Source organism: Camelina sativa, chromosome 6 (assembly GCF_000633955.1).
Source record: "Camelina sativa cultivar DH55 chromosome 6, Cs, whole genome shotgun sequence".
NCBI lineage: Eukaryota > Viridiplantae > Streptophyta > Magnoliopsida > Brassicales > Brassicaceae > Camelina > Camelina sativa.
This window is the reverse complement of record NC_025690.1, coordinates 6,667,643-6,673,657: the sequence shown is the minus strand read 5'-3', so window position 1 is coordinate 6,673,657 and position 6,015 is coordinate 6,667,643.

The following is a 6,015-nucleotide window of genomic DNA, read 5'->3' as shown; positions in this document are numbered from 1 at the left end:
TCAGCTAGTGAAGGCGGAACATCAGGTTCCTGGTGGTTTATTGCAGAGTTTGCCCATTCCAGAGTGGAAATGGGATTTGATCACGATGGATTTTGTGGTGGGATTACCTGTGTCGAGGACGTTTGATGCGATTTGGGTCATTGTGGACCGTTTGACTAAGTCTGCGCACTTCCTAGCCATCAAGAAGACTGATGGAGCAGCAGTTTTGGCCAGGAAGTACGTGAGAGAGATAGTCAGATTGCATGGTGTGCCTGCTAGTATTGTGTCTGATAGAGGTTCCAAGTTCACTTTGGTGTTCTGGAAGGCGTTTCAGGCAGAGATGGGCACGAAGGTGCATATGAGTACAACCTACCATCCTCAGACGGACGGTCAGTCAGAGAGAACGATCCAGATTTTGGAGGATTTACTGAGGATGTGTGTGTTGGATTGGGATGGTCATTGGGCAGATCATCTGAGCTTGGTAGAGTTTGCTTACAACAACAGCTATTAGGCGAGTATTGGGATGGCTCCTTATGAGGCATTGTATGGGAGGCCTTGTCGTACACTGTTATGCTGGACTCAGGTGGGGGAGAGGAGCATTTATGGTGCGGATTTTGTTCAGGAGACCACAAAGAAGATTCGGGTTCTGAGGCTGAACATGAAGGAGGCTCAGGATCGGCAGAAGAGCTATGCTGATAAGAGGAAGAAGGATCTTGAGTTTCAGGTTGGTGATAGAGTGTACCTCAAGATGGCTTTGTTGCGGGGTCCGAACAGGTCATTGTTAGAGACTAAGTTGAGTCCGAGGTACATGGATCCGTTCAGAGTGGTTGAGCGGGTGGGACCAGTGGCATACCGGCTGGAGTTGCCTGAGGTTATGTGTGCGTTCCACAAGGTATTTAATGTGTCGATGCTGAGGAAGTATCTTCACGAGGGTGATCGGTTGTTGGCTAAGATTCTTGAGGATCTTCTGCCCAACATGACCTTGGAGGCGAGACCGTTGAGGGTGCTCGAGAGGAGAGTCAAGGAACTTCAGAAGAAGAAGATTCCTTTGATGAGAATCCTGTGGGACTGTGATGGAGTAGAGGAGCAGACTTGGGAGCCCGAGGCGAGGATGAAGGCAAGGTTTAAGAAGTAGTTTGAGAAGCAGGCCGCGACTTGAGCTTGTCTAGCCGGGTCCAAGTTGTAGTCCATGGCTGGAGCGGGTACGGAGTATTCCAGCCCATCTCTCTTTATACTTGGTCGCTTAGGGGTGGTTGATTGTGCGACTAAGTACCAAGATGAGGTGGTGTTCGGGATGCGGGTTAATGGATTGGATTGTGATATCTTATTTTTTTTCTTATGTATTTTCGTTAGGGTTGTAACGATTATGACATTTTTTTTGAGAATAATAAGATGAGTATTTTTCTTTATTTTTGACTGTTATTGTCATGAGAAAAAGAGAAATAGCTCGGGTTTCTATTTTTTTAGGAAAGTTTTCATAAATAGGAAGTTTCCACAGAAAGGAAGTTTCCTGAGTTAGAAAGTTTCTAAAAAGGGAAATTTTGTGGAAAGTGTTGATGTAGATCTAGTCGGAAGATACTCGAGGGCATCAGACTTGTTTGCTCAAGGCCGTGAGGGACCAACTCATGTGACACCGATAGCTCGATGGATGATGTTCATATATTTTACCTTGTTTTCCCTTAGTTTATTCACAACTTTTGCATCTTTTGCTATCCATTTAGGCCATTATTGTGTAGTTTTAGGACTAATCATGCATTAGAGTATAGTTGCATTGCATTTGCATCTTTTCATGCATAAACAGGTGATTTTGGAGCTTAAGGAGCATGGAAGCAATGCTGAGGAGAAGTGAAGCAATCCTGAGGAGAAAACAAGAAAGTTAAGGCTGTAGAATCAAGGTCCGGAGTCCAACTCGACCGCACACTCGACCACCACTCGACCGTGTGCTGAGAAGGACTCGACCGAGTGGAGAATGCACGAGAGAAGCCAGCTCGACCAGCCACTCGACCGAGCATTGGTCGAGTTGACCGAGCCGTCGACTGCTTTGACTTTTTGTATTTTTAGGGCTTCCACCTCATCTCCTATATAAAGCCCTTGTACCTGCAGCCACCAAAGAGTCCAGCTTTTTAGAGAGTCTAAAACCTAGTTTTTACCTTTTTTAGATTTTATTCCTTTTGCACTTTCTTTTATTTTAGATTTTGTACTTGTTTGAGAAAGAAAGACTAGATTCTTGTATTTTGTTTGTTTCATAACTTTCAAAATATTAAGATTTCGAGTTTTATTTCTTCATCAATATTGTAGATCTCTGTTTCATCTTTCTAATGATGCAAGTTTCAATATTTTCTGGGTTTTTGACATATTTCACCATGTGTTCTTGTGAGTAGTTTGCTTAGGACCTTGAGGATGGGTTAGGCTGGGTTGATCTTGTGGTTTATTTGATTTGGTCAAGCTTGATTGTTGTAGATCTCTTCTAGGCTAGATGTTCTTAATGCTGATCCTATATCTGAGAAGGTAGGGTTTGATTTCAAGCATCTTAGCATCACACCAATGTCTAAGGAGCATAGATAAGGCTAGATCTAGAGCTTACCATTAGGCTTGCTAAGAGATTAGAAGTCTTGTTTGGTTTGAGATGTATTGCTTAATGCCTGCTTGTGTAGATTCTTTACTTTGTGAGAACAAGTCTAGAAATGCATAGGTTTGATTGTTTCTTGCCATGAGAGTGGATTAAACATGTCTTAGAATAGTATGTCTAGAGATCAGCTCAAAGTTTGCTTGAGATTTGTTGACCAAGTTAGATAACCACAATGATTAGCTCAGCCCATGAATCCCTCCTCAAGGCCTTCTTTGTTTATTGAAATCTTAGTCTAAATATCATTGCTTGCTTGTTGTTTGATTAGTTTTAGCATTGCTCTGTTTTTCTTGTGTTGCTCTGTTTTCACGTTTAAGTCTAGCTCGACCACGTACTCGACCTACACTCGGTCGAGTGCTGCTCGAGTTCATCCCCAGAACTTGTGTTTTTGATTTGTGATTGTCTTGTTTCATTCCTGTTTCATTTCCATTGCATTCACGTAGTTTCCTGTTCATTACTTGTCTTGCATTAGTTCATTAGCATAGTGTCTATCTCTGTTCTAGTTTCATTATAGCTTTAATTTGTCTGTTCTGTTTGCATTTAGTATCTTGTTCTAGTTGTTTTTACTTTCTGCATTTCATATCTCATTTTAGGATTGTTAGTGACAAACAATCTTTACAATTGGCTTGACTTAGACTCTTATGCACATCTTAATTGTTCACAATCACTCAGATAGGATTGACACCTCTTATACTGCAACTGCATAAGGGGAATTGAAACACCCCGACTTCTATTCATTCCATACATCATTCATTCACCACACCACAAAGAAAGTCAGTTTCAATGGACTTTGTGTCTGGAGGGTGGGAGTGGTATGTTGCTTCGGATGACGATCCGAGAGCGTGCTTTATGGTGACGAACCAAAAGCGGGATATTTGGGACTTCCTGGATACCGTAGATGTGAGCTGTGGCTCGGCAGTGAGCCGGTATGTCTCGAGGGTTGCGACCCGAGAGCGGGGGGAGTATGTGTGAGTGACTTCCTGGATGCCGTAGCTTAGGGCGGTTGGCCTGATAGCGAGCCGGCATGATTCGTTGGTTGCGACCATGGATGGGGGAAGCACTGAGTTGTGAGCAAATAGGGTCTTGGATGTGAGTATATTGACTAGAGGGAGACCTCATGGTTCAGTCGGAGGTGTGCGGGCTGTTGCGACAGTTGCACGGGAAACCTTGGCTGACAGTATTTAAGTCCAGTCAGAGGATGTGCAGTCCGTGTTGACGGTGGCACGGAGGTCCTTGACGGATGGACGGTGCTGCGGGATTCGAGGACGAATCCTTATTGGTGGACTAGAATTGTAACATCCGCGAACTAGAAATTATAATTGTGGTCTGAGTGTCGATCGACACCATGGGTGTGTCGATCGACACCATCATTTCCAATTTTGATTGGTTTGTTTTAATTGCTGTTTGGTTCGGTTTGGTTCAATTGGAAACCCCTAAACCAAGTATATAAGAGGAGAAGCGACGAATTAAGGGTTTTAGGTTGTCTTGTTTTGTTGCCGTTGAGTGAGAGAAGAGAGAAAAAGGAGAGAAAGTGTTGGAGAGCGTTGAGAGTGTTCTTGAGAGATTTTTAGCTTGTTCTTGGTGTTTTTGGAGAGATTTGTGGCTGTGGAAGGGAGAGCTGTTATTGGGAACGAAGGAGAAGCTTCCTAAGGTGTTGGTTCCACCGTTTCTCATTCCAATCTTCCTGTAAAAGAGGTGAGTGCTTGACCATGGTTGATCTAAGCCTGAGATCTCTTTTGTTTGGCTGTTCTTTGTCTATTTGTGGTGTTTGCTTGCTTGGGTTTGTTTTTTTCGGGTTTCCCATAGGTTCCAGAGGCATTTGGGTGAGTTTGGAACGGTTTCGAGATGATTTGAAACGGAGGTTCGTTGTTCGTGTTCGTGCAGTTCGCGTCTACAGAGGCAGTGTCGGTCGACACCACTCAGCATCAAGCGAAACCGAGACAGCGTCGGTCGACACCACTCAGCATCGATCGACACCGAGATAGCGTCGGTCGACCCCACTCTGTGCCAGCGTCGATCGACACCGAGTTAGCGTCGGTCGACACCAGTCTCATCCGAGACTTGTTTTCCTGGTTTGATGTATTGTTTGTCTTTGTTTGCTTGCTTAAACATGAGGGTCTCAGTTGCTTGTGTGTATAACTTAGTAGATGGGAGGACAACCTCACTAAGTATTTATGATAATGCTTACGGATCTCAATTTTTGTTTGTGATGTGCAGGTAAAGGTAAAGTGTGATCATGGAATCAAGGCGATGAGGAGGAGGATGTTCTAGAGGCTTGGTTGATTGTGGTCTAGCTATTGTTAGGTTGCTAGTGTTGAGTTGATAGAACATTGTAGGATGTTGGAACTTAGTTATTTCATTGTTGGTTTTTGGTTCATTGCATTGTTGGTTATTGGATTGTTATTGTTGGAATTCATGTTGGATTTATGGAATTGTATTGTTATCCGCTGATGTTGATTGTTGCTAGGATGTTAGTGGGTATGGGACCACTGGTGAATTGATATTATTATAAAAAAAAGAGAAGGGTTGCTTCAGACATGACCGCCGTAAAAGAGAGCGCCTCTTCCCATGCTAACTTACCGTCCAAAGCTGAGCAATTATATAATTCACCTCGATCTTTAAACCTTGAAATTTTTTATTTATTTATGACCTTTCATATTGTCTATAAATCCATGGTAGCTGAAAAAGTTGATCAGGATCACCTGTTGTGAGGCACCTCTCCAGAAAACAAAATCCAAATTCGAGTACGCCGACTCATATGGAAAACCACTTTGACGAGACCAGAGTCAAAGATAAATGCCAAACTTCACACTAGCGAGGGCATTCAAAGAAAACGTGATTAATAGTCTCAACCGCAGAGTCACACCTTTTACACCAAATATCGCATTGGACACCTCAGTGTATCTATTTACTTTTATAGATAGTTTTCATTTAATAAAAATATTTACTTTATATTCTTTGTTAAATTTTATTTTATTTTAAAAACTCTAAACCCACATCGGGCGGGTCATAATCTAGTAATATAATTTTTTTTGGAACTTTATCACTTGATGTCACCCAGATCCTTAGTATATTTTTGGGATTGGGATATTAAACTCTTGGTTTGATTGGGATGTTATATTAAGTTCTGGTTATCTATTTATTTTTATAGATAGTTTTTACTTAATAAAAATATTTACTATATAGTATTTGTAATATAATTTTATTTTAAAAACTCTAAACCCACACATCGGGTGGGTCCTAACCTAGTATTATATGAGATTACAACACATATAAAAGATTCTAACATATGTCATGAATTAATTTAAAATATTTTTTTTATTTTTTAGTTTTAAATCCGTGATGATTTAGATTAATTTTTTTTTTGAAATTCCTTTTCAATTAAGGATATGAACAATCAATATTTGTTT